Here is an 11,623-nt window from a genome sequence, read left to right on the forward strand (position 1 = left end):
GGGTCGGTTTCTGCTGTCGGGCTGGCTGCTGACGAATCGACTGCTGGAGGCGAGCGGGGCGTGGAAGCTGATCCAGAGTCAGGACGCGAAGCCGGGAGGAGGAGTGGAGCATTAATGTTTGTTTGTCGTGAACGAAGATGTGAAAGAGTGTCGGGTTAGGGAGATTTACTTCCACGCTGTGAGCTAAGTTATGTGTTGTTCACACGTTCATGCATAACACAACAAGGCAACAATCAGGTTGCAAGTAATACAACCATAATAACGTGACTTACGGTACATATAAGTAGTAGAGGTGTAGGTCATTAAAGGTCATGGAGTTAAACCAGGCACCTTATATTTGTGAAGAAAAGCACCAACATTTTAAAATTTGGTTTAGCATGATGACTTTTATTTTTCATTTTGGATGTGCACACCAAAGGTTTCTAACTTTTCTCTAGACTTGTCAGTATTGAAATGGCTGACCACGTGGATCATCTAAATCTACAGTTATACATACAGCAAAACATGCACACACAAAAACAAAACCACAACATTATGTTCCCAATGATGCAACATTGTGGTGATGGCTGGAACTAAGCAACATGTGTGAGACAGAGGGACAACCCTGATTTACATATACTTGGATAACATTTCAAAACCGAATCACATGACGGGGGCTTCATTTATTTTGTCTTACTCATGACATTTTCATGACAATTTCAGCAGAACTTAGCTGTTGTTTTAAATAAATGGTAGTTCTTCCCACAGGTCTGTACAGGTATAATCACCTGGGCTGGTGTCTCTACTCCAAACCCCCCACAACGCGCTCAGTCTCTCCACCCTCTTGCGTGTCAGCTCTTCTTCCTGGGCCAAACCGGATTGTCAGGTACGATATCAGATTTCACTGCTGTCGTCCTCCCCTTTTCTAAAAGGTGAGAGAGGAGGGTGGGGCGGCAGTTAGACAAGAAAGCAAGAAGGACAATCAAAGGGGGGAGCAAGGCAGATGTTAAAATTCAGCCGAAGACGCACACACAGTTTCACTAGTTAGTTATAAGAGAGAACTTACTTCTCCTTCCTGGAGCACTTGTTGTCTGTGAAGGCAAAGTAAGATGTGTTACTGAGGTTACAATCACTTCAGTACTCTACTATATACTATAAATGGCTTTATTACTGCTCTCAGTGGCAGCTCTGAGATTTTGATCTGGGATTTAAAAAGAAATCATGCACGCAAAATGTTTTACTCGTCTGCATTGCTCAATATGAATACCTAATGTCTTTTATTTCAATCTCAACTCACTTCGTGGATTTACCATTCTGGCTAATTCATCTGTGTGGACTCAGGACTTACAAAGTATGACGCCGAGACCTCCAGCCACCAACAAGCAGGCACAGATCAGGCCTCCGATTCGTAGCCTTTCATAATCTGTTAGACAGCAATGTTAGAGGTTAAGAGTGTTCTGGTACACTTGACCAAAATGAAGTTCCAAACTAAACTCATCCTACAATTGATTATAGAATCAACAAATATTTGATTCATGCTTAATTTAAAAATGCTTGTTTCATATTTGCTATTTTACAGTCACACTTGCAGTGGTTGACCCCTGGCCATCAGGCATATGAGGATTGCAATAATAATCTAGGTGAACGTATGATCATCTGCACTAATCTTTTTATAAATAATGTCACAAACGAGTGAGATGATAGACTGCATACGGTAGATTATAAGAATTAGGGGATAAGAGTGTCTATACTTACTGTACACAAATGGATCTGCAGACCAAACACAAGAAGAGGAGAAATAAAAAAGGAAAATAAATATTAGTGGCAACCTTCAAACTATTATACAGTCTCACTTCAGCTTACTCAGAAAAAATGGATCAAGAAGTTAGCTAGAAATTAGCAGTCTTATGAGAGATTTATTCAAATTCAGCCGCCTTCTTCAGCAAACAACTTCCCGCTACAAAGACATTCAGAGGTTTGCTGTTTTGTTTAAGAAGTGGTTTTATCAGGCCATTGTTATGGAGACAAAAAACTAAACCTAAACCAGTTTCTCAACAAAGCAGTATCAGACCAAAACGAGTTTGGGCCTTACTTGCTTCAGTTTCCATGAACAGGGTGAAGAACACTGCAAGAAAGTCAGGCAGATGAAATTAAGTTTAATCAGAGCTGTTCAGTCATGCAGTCATTTTTTTTTCTTAGAAAATCTAGTTGAATTTGGGTTTCAAGGTCACGGAGAGCTTTCTGAACAAGAGAGCCTTTGTACTGTCATAAATTCTCTCAAAAAAACCAAATATCTGAAATTTTTTGTTACATTTTGCCACTATGATGTGAAAGAGATTTGTAGGTACGCAAGATCTGCTTTAATGTATTCATCAGTTCATGCCTCGCCTGGTGTAAACTGCAGTGAACTATCCGTATGGCCGAGCAATCAAACTCACATGGCTTAATAATCATAAACATCTTACTCATATATGTAAGAAATTCACAGACTTGCATTTCTTAGAGTTTTAATATTTTAAACGCTTTGTTTTTGTACAGTCTGTGTTTTGTGAAGATGCTGTACATACTTGAATAGTGCAATATGTGTCACTGTATATTTAAGTTTTGTGTGCATTTCTGCCTAAGGACACAACATTATTGCCAGTGTCAACTGGCAATAAAATCATATTGTATTGCATTTTATCATTTGAATTATATTGTGTTGTGTCATAATGTATTATACTGTAAAGTATCATATCTTTTGTGTTGTATTTTGTCGCGTTTTATTGTATCGCACTGTATCATTTCATATCATATCATAACTGAACGCATCGCATTGTGTTGTATCGCATCGTATCTTTTCATTTCATCTTGTATCGTATCACATCGTATCACATCGTATCATATCGTATCATATTGTATCATATTGCACTGTTTTGTAATGTATTGCATTGCATCTCATCATATTGTACCATATCATATCCCATGTCATAATATCTTTCTGTAATTGACAGCCAACATAGGCTGCTAGAGAAAAGAGAGTGATCCATGACATTGACATTAATAAACAATCAATGGGCATTTTTTTTTCTTGATGAAAGGCCAACTCTGTTTCTGCAGGAAACACTGAATGAAATCACATTAAATGATATATGTACATTTGTGCAAAATCTCTCTTTTCTCATTTATTTACCTGCCATAACAGTCACAGCAGTGAGATGTCCCATCTTGAACACAACTAAGAGTCAGATAGAAAGTGAAACAGATAGAGACAGAAGATCATGACCGTGAGAGAGAATAAATGATCACACACACATGCAAATACACAACGAAGCACACACCGCTCTCCCTCTCCTCAGGCAGAATGTTCTTGTTGTGTGAGAGGTCAGTGTCTCGTCAGCAGGGATGCATTCTGGGTGTTTATAGAGTAAACAGCAGATCATTTCTTTCTTGGGGCAAAACGCAGCAGGTCTCCAGACAACTTTCCTTCAACTCCACTCAGACTCCAGAAGACTGCCTCACACTGGGCTTAACACTGTCTTGTGTTTTACAGTATCTAAAGATCAGACTGTGGTTATGTTTCTCTGACTTTTAACTTTATTTGCACTTTTTATGTCTTATGTAGCATCCGAATCAGGGGAAAAAACTGCTTCCTGGATATATTCATGGGTTCTATAATATGCATTTCAAAACAGATACATATGTAAAGTCATGAAATGAGCATTAATGTTTCAGTAAATTGGCAAATGTATTACGTAGAAGCCAACAGTGTGGTGTCTAACCCTTTTTTTGAAGGCATAACATAACATTTAACTCTTAAATAAAACGTTGAGTTGACTTAAAATACCGTCCTCTTAATGCTAATAACTAACTGCATGATTGAAAATGTGTTTTCACGTTACATACAAAGTTACTTTTTGACATCCTCAATGTCACCTCTAACTGGCCTTGGACACCCTTGAGCCTCCATGAAGGTAAGAGTCACTGCACGTTGTAAATTCAGTTTCTTTCCTCTCTGTCAATCTGCTTCCCTCTGACTCAAATTTGTTTTCCATTCATTAGTACTTTTTTTTTTAAACATCCCTGCCTTGTATTTAAACCTGGTAGAGCAAAAGCAAAGTGAACTTATCAATAGATAAAACAAGTTTGGTGTTTTTTGTGCATGTTCGAAATCATTTGACAAGAAAATCAAACATAGGATTTTTCAGTATCTTCACGTAACTTGTTGCAGTGATATACAGTTTGCACGGCCTTTTCAAGAAACAGACATGAACTGAAAACAACGATAACACAGAGACTCTCAATCATGAAGTTTTTGTTCACTTATCTTCGATCGTGGTCTCTGTCCTCTGTCAAAGAATGTCATTGCAGTTAGCATGACATTAGTCAAGGTCAAACTGTCGACAAGCCTCTGTCTTTCAAATCATGTGTCAGATGACACCGCAGCAACAGAAGGAAGTGAAAAGGATAGACTTTTTTTGCTTGGGTTTAAATTGATTTTACATAATAATTTCAACCATTCTAGTTAGTGCCCGTCACATTGTACTGTTCTGTCGACATGCCCTGCATTCTTTAGTCTCTTATTATGTGAATCACTGCAGTGCTGGGCTTCTTAAATGTTTCAGTACAGCCCCAAGAAGGAAAGAAAATAATGATCACTCATCATCAAAAGAACATGTGACATTTGATTTTCTTGATTTTTCATATCTCCAAAGTAATTTAAAAGCTCGTCTTTCAGTAAATTCCACTACCTACCACATGTATTTCCTTCAATCTTCAAAAGTGCCAAACACTTACTCTGAAGCTAAAACCTTCAGCACAAATCTTAATAACACAAGAAACACAACCCATTCAATCAACATTTTCACAGAAAGGTGACCTTGACCTCTAACCCGGACTCCCAACCTGCCTTGCTCCAAACGTACAGTACCTGTTCTTACCTGTGCTGAGGGTTCAGGAGTAGAGGAGTGTGTGTGAATGTTCCAAGACACTGCCTGGTCAAAAGTGTGTATTTTCTATTTCACCTGAATAAGTAGCTCCTGCTCCTCCTATTTGTTTGGGATATAAACTTTGGTGTGTGGACGTGACCAATGGAAATGTATGATGGTTGCAGGGGTGACGCGTTTACGTACGTGTCGGAGAACAGCAGCAGTGTTATTTCATAAACATCAGCGTGTGCGCATGATGGTGTGAAAGCCATTTGTAATTTGCCTCTTCAAAGCCACTTTCACCTGAAGTTGATACAATTGCTATACCTGTGATCTTACGCAAAGGCAGAGATTCAAATGTTCCCACTGCTTGTGATTCACCATCAAACTGCTTTTACACAACAGTAACATGAAAAGTCTTGAAAGGAGAATAATCAGGTTGGTCATGGAACAAAGGAAGAGAGGAAACAGTATAATGTTAAAGGTGAAATCATGTCAACTTTACAGATACAGCAAAACAAAAATCATTTTTTCTTCTTTGTAAAGCGTATAGATTTCAGATGCGACAAAGACAGGAGGAGGAGTGAGTGTGTTGTACAGTGCTTTATTTCTGTCCTTGGACTGGCTTCACTGTTGACCCTCAGCTCTCTGCGGCTCTGTCAGGTACCCCAGGTGTCTCCCAGTGCTACTCTCCCTGTGGAACACATCTTACTCTGTTGGTCCTATGGTTGTCAGGCGCTTTCCTTGTTTTGCACAGCATGGGCAGGAGGGAGGCAATTTTACTTTACAACAAAACTTTGCTTGAAGTGAACAACTTTTCGATTGGGAGTTATAACTTGCTGTTGCTTATATTAATTTAATTCTATTTAATGAAATGTCCACCTTTCTTACTTCAGGTTACAAGGTGCTTGTGCCAGTAAAAAAATAGAATACAGATAGAAAAAAAAACAACAAACATTAAAACAACTGTAAATACAAAACACCAATGACTTATGATGCCAAAAAGGAGAGAACATCATGATGTAGAAGCAATAGGTGAAGAAACACTGGAATTGCACCTAAACTTTATATACATGCTGACATGTAAGAAATTCTGAGAGCCTTGTGAAAAAGGTGAAGAAAAAAAAATCTAATCGTTATTGACAAAAATGCTCAACAATTTGAAAACGTTTTGCATCACATCAGACAGCAAACGTGAACGCTGACATACCATAGGTCAAAAGAGCAACAACAGCTGAAGTGAACAAACAGCAAGGAGATTAAGAGGGAGATCAACTCACCAGACTCCCTGATAAACTCTCTAAATTTTGTAATTTGTTGAGTTATGAGAAACTCTGTGAAACACTGAAAAAATTCTTCTTCTTCTAAATTCAGCAAATGTAATACAAGTATTTATTTAAACACTGTGTCTGATACGGATTTTTCAGAGATGAGAGAAGCACATATATTGCAGATCTGCCTGTTTGTCACTATAAATGGAGACTCCAGTATCCAGCAAACCAGAATTGTTAAATGATATTGGGCTTAATGATCAAAACAGGTTTATATCATGTGAATAACCAATTGGCATTTTCCAGTTACAACCTGGCAAATACGGGATTAACAGGTCCCGTATAGCTATTAGCAGCTATGAAGCTATAGGTGCAGATCATGAAGAAATTTGAAAATAACCAATCAAATCATAAAATCAATTTAAACTGGTAGCTGTTGAAGTGACGCTATTACCAGAGTGATGTTTTCAAAGCTCTAAGTACAAGTCTAGCTGTGGCACCAGCTACAGGATATGTAGTGAGCTTTGGCTAAGACAGGAGTAAAGAAGAGGGCATTAACAACTCTATTGAGATCTTGACTAGATAAGAAGGATCATATTCTGGAAACAGTCTTAATGTAGAAATAATTTTAGTGTAGCAGCACAGTCTCAATGCATGTCTGAGTACCCCTGTAGATCTGTCAGCTTTACCCCCTATATATACACACAATACATGTGTGCAGAAATATGTGAGTGCATGTGTCACAGTGGTGATCTGGGACTATTTATACATTTTCCTGTCACACACTGACAAAGCTGAGGCATGCATCAGCCTCTTAACAAATGATAATACTGTGAGGACGCAAGAGATAGAGAAAGACACGCGCACACACACACACACACACACACACACACACACACACACACACACACTAACACACACACACACACACACACTGTAGTTCAAGGTGTGTGTGTGTGTGTGTGTGTGTGTGTGTGTGTGTGTGTGTGTAAGCTATAGCACAATAATTTGACAGCAGATAGAGTGGCAGCTGGTGATGACAAGGCAGAGACAGAAATTTTAAGAGAGAAACAATTCATTACCTTTATTATTTTTCAAATGAAGGTGTGTGGACTTAATTTAATAGATTACTTGAGATCATTTAATGGCATTTATGCTTGCATGATAGCAAATAAGGCCAAAATCTCAATGCCCAGTTACCTCATCTATTGTAATGGGCTTTATGGCCTCACTGTATCCATATGTTGTTGCTGGTGTCTGTCTGCATGAAGCACCAGTTGCCTGTAAAATTGTCTCTGTGAGGTTAAATAAAGGTCACTTTGTTCCATGTCAATAGCACGTCACTGATAGAATTAGAGAAGCTAGGGAATATAGAGGGCGGATGCTATGTGAGGTATTTCTTTCAGTATATGGATACGGCCCGGCAGCGCTTGAAGTGGTGAAAGGGCCCACATTCACATGTTGGCGTGTGTATCGGCCAGTTTCAGCAAATTATGAAGTATTAAAGTCTGAAGGACTACAGCAAATAATTGGTGGTAATGCTGATGTTGACATATATTTTCTAAACATTGGGACAATCATTTCAGTCATTAGAGTTTAGAATAGCTGATTATGTACACTAGCTTCAGTGCAGGGGCTGGGATGCCCACAGTTTTAGTGTTTATTGTTTGTTTTGTCTTCGTGCCACTTTTGGAGCCAGGCAAACATTGTTGTAAGGCTAATGTAACAAAGAAAAGCGTAAAGGAGAGAAGTGGGACAGGTGAGCGTCACATAGTGTCCCCTGGGTAATGCAGTTTATTAAGGGCTATTTTGAACTGCCCAGAGAAACTGATATGGAGAGTACTTGTAGTTTCTAAGGAGAAAAAAAGAGCAATTTCATGACGACATTATCGGGCAAAATACAACATCATTGTTTAAATATATATATGTAAAATTGCCCAACAAAACTATTGACTATTGTATGTCGCTTGTGGAGCCTCTAACAGCAGGATGACCTTAACCCTTTAAAGAAGGGAAAGTGAAAGTTTAACATTTGACAGTAATAATAATAATTAATAATTCATGGAGTAGATATTCGTGGAGTAGATAACGCTGGTACAGGGAAACAGACAAAAACAGGTACAACAATAGTCAAGAGGTGGGGGGGTGGATTGAAGAGCAGTGGAGGGGGTGTGGGCTGATGTGTGAGGAGAGTGGAAGGAGAGTGTAGAGGGGCGGGTCAGGGGGAGAGGGCAGGAATGAATGTAGTTATGGGTAGGGGAGATCTTAGGCTTGTGAGAAGAGGTAGGTTTTTAGGCGGGATTTAAATGTGGTAAGTGAGGGAGAGTCACGGATGGGTTGGGGGAGAGAGTTCCAAAGTCAGGGTGCAGTTCTGGAGAAGGCTCTGTGTCCAAAGGTTTTGAGTTTGGATGGTGGTATAGTCAGAGTGAGAGTGGAGGAGGATCGGCGGGCTCGGTAGGGGCGGTGGGGGATAAGGAGGTCAGACAGGTAGGGTGGGGCCAGGTGATGGAGAGCTTTGAAGTTCAGGAGGAGTATTTTGAAGTCAATGCGTTGTTTGATAGGGAGCCAGTGAAGGGTGTAGAGAACAGGGGTGATGTGTTCACGGGACCGGGTGTGAGTGAGGAGGCTAGCAGCAGAGTTTTGGACCGTTTGAAGTCTATGGAGGGAATGAGAGGTGATGCCAGTGAGGAGGGAGTTGCAGTAGTCGAGACGTGAGGAGATGAAGGCGTGGATGAGGGATTCAGCAGCAGGGGGGGAGAGGCAGTGTCTGATTTTGGCAATGCGGCAGAGGTGGAAGTAGGAGGTCTTGACAGTGGAGCTGACATGGGGATCAAAGGAGAGGGTGGGGTCCAGGATAACGCCAAGGTTGCGTGCCAGGGGGGAGGGAAAGATGATCGAGCTGTCGATGGTGAGTGAGATGGGTCCAGTATTGCATAGAGTGGATTTGGTGCCAATGAGGAGGAGCTCTGTTTTGGGGGTCGAATCTTGTTTAAAATGCATTGCAAAATTCAAAACGGCCATTTTCTCTGAGCACATGCTCAGGGTCGAATGCTGGAAATATGTTCTGCTGCTGTGTTACGGGTTGCAAGTCCTAAAATGTGGATGATGATGGACAGTGGAAATCTGGAGGGACTCAGGGCCATAGTTCAAGTCACCGGCTAACATTAGCATTTAACTCCATCCTGGAAACGCATTTCACTGCCAGGCTTACATAAATGTATCCAAGACATGTGTTGATTTTAGAATTATTGTAATTTTAATGTATAATGGTAGAACGGTAATGTAAGGGGGAAGTTGTTGAATACAAACGTTACCAGAAGCCAACAGGTTAGCAAAAATGTTGTTGTCTTATCCTAGAAATATGGCCCAGTGCCCCTCCAAAATGTTCATTATCTATGGCCTTTTCAGGTAATGATCAATCAGGAAGGTGACATAAAACCTTCAAAGCAGGGTGACAAACTGCTGGCAATTTAGCTGTTGTTTTACGTCAGTGCACTCTGGCTTTTTTGCCTTTGTCTTTGGTAAATAAAAAAATAAATCATCCTTGATAGAGGTTGGTTGTAGGCCAGTTAAAACGATTCCAAAAGTTGTAAAATCTATTGTTAGCTTGACTCAATATGATCAACTTGTCACTATTTAACCTTAAGTATAATAGTCTAACCAGACTTTACTCAGGTACTGATAGGTGTAGCAGGATGAGCTGAGCCATTGTCAGTTAAAGGTCATCTTGAGAACACACACTGAACAATGTAGGTTATCAGTGGACACACATATGGAGACACACTCGTCTCTGTTATGATGGTATTTAGTGTGTTTGTCCATAAACAGCCAACCTAAAGGTCTGAGAACAGGTTAGCTGACAAAGCAGTGAGATAGATCCTGTCAGTCTGCAGATAAGAGAGCTTCACTCAGACCTGAAAAATCCTATGAAAAAATGTTTAATGTCTGCATTCGTGCAAAGTCATGTTGAGCCTTGACAGTCAGTGGTGGGTTCTCACGTGACAAGAGTGTGTATTTAGACGAGGTTACAAGATGGAGCTTTTTTCCCCAACCAGAGCTAAGAAGGGACATAGGACACTAGAGAAAACGTGACCTGACTGACTCCTACTGTATGCTGATCACTGTTAGACTGGAAAGAAAGACACTGGAGTATGACAGAAATCATGAAGTGAACCGAGGTGTAGCTGAGCAGCTGAGTCAACACATTGCTCCATACTGCCTCTGTTGTATCAACTCAAAGACGGGGCAGAATTCTCTCCTGCTGATGCCCTGAGTGTGTGTGTGTCTTGCTGGCTCTCCATGGTGCTCAATCAGGTGTCACAACACGCAGTCAGGGGAATGGAGATGATAGTCAGAGAAAGTTAAATGCCAAAATACCAGTTGTCGTATTACATTTTGGCGTGCACATTTAATTGAGTTCAAATGTGAAGAGGAGACTGAAAACAAGAGAAGCCTTTGTGCTGCAGATAATCAGTGTTCAGCGCACTGCAACTTAAAAGAACTCGTGCAAATGGACAAAACGCAAGAAAATTAAAGGATAGCTGCACAAAAATTAAAATTCAGTCATTATCTACTCATCCCTATACACACTTTATTTATGATAAAAACTTCGCTGTAGCTGCTAAGCTAAAAGTGTTAGCACGCACCCCACCAGAAGCAGTAGCAGAAGCTGGACTTTGCTTCAAGGTGGTAAATATTGTCTTTTGAAATCAGCTGGGATCTCAGGGACTGAGACTGGGATTACACTGGACGAGCAGTATGGAGTCTTTTTTTGGTTTCAAAGGTGTAATATGTAAGAACTTTTGTGGAAACATGCAACATTTAACTAAGATTATCAATGGAATGTGAAGAAATAAAAAAATTTGACATCATGACTTCTGCCTATTGTGTTGCAGAGATACCTGCTGAAGTTAGCATGTAAACCAGCTAGCCCAAGGCCCGTACTGATTCATAGCTCCTGTGCTAACAGTGTAAACACCAACACAGCCCTGCTCATCCGACCTTCCAGTTTGCACAGCTGGCTGCACAGTTAACTAGGCTGACTCGCTGATGGTACCTACAGTAATCAGCAGTTGGGGATTATTCTGGGTAAATGCTGCTCACAATATGTTTTGAATAGAACAGAAAATTCATTTCTACATAATGCACCTTTAAATCATGTCCCCATCCACTTCAGCTGTAGAGGAGAAAACCGCAATGCTGCTCCAAAAATAACCCTTTTGTGGAATAGGAAACTTCAGCTGACTTTCCATCGGCATGTAGGCGAGGAGATGACTGAGTTTTCATTTTTGGGTGAACTTGTCCTTCATGAAAACACCTTCATCAATAATATTACGTCTTTCCTTGACCTCACGACGTTTTCATCAAGGTCAAGGAAACATGTTGAGGAAAAGATTGTAAACACCCTTCCCATTTGTGTGTAAAGCACTGAGGCACCTTTCCTCAGAATTTAGAGAATTCACACAG

The sequence above is a fragment of the Sparus aurata genome, chromosome 17 (genome assembly GCF_900880675.1).
Source record: "Sparus aurata chromosome 17, fSpaAur1.1, whole genome shotgun sequence".
NCBI lineage: Eukaryota > Metazoa > Chordata > Actinopteri > Spariformes > Sparidae > Sparus > Sparus aurata.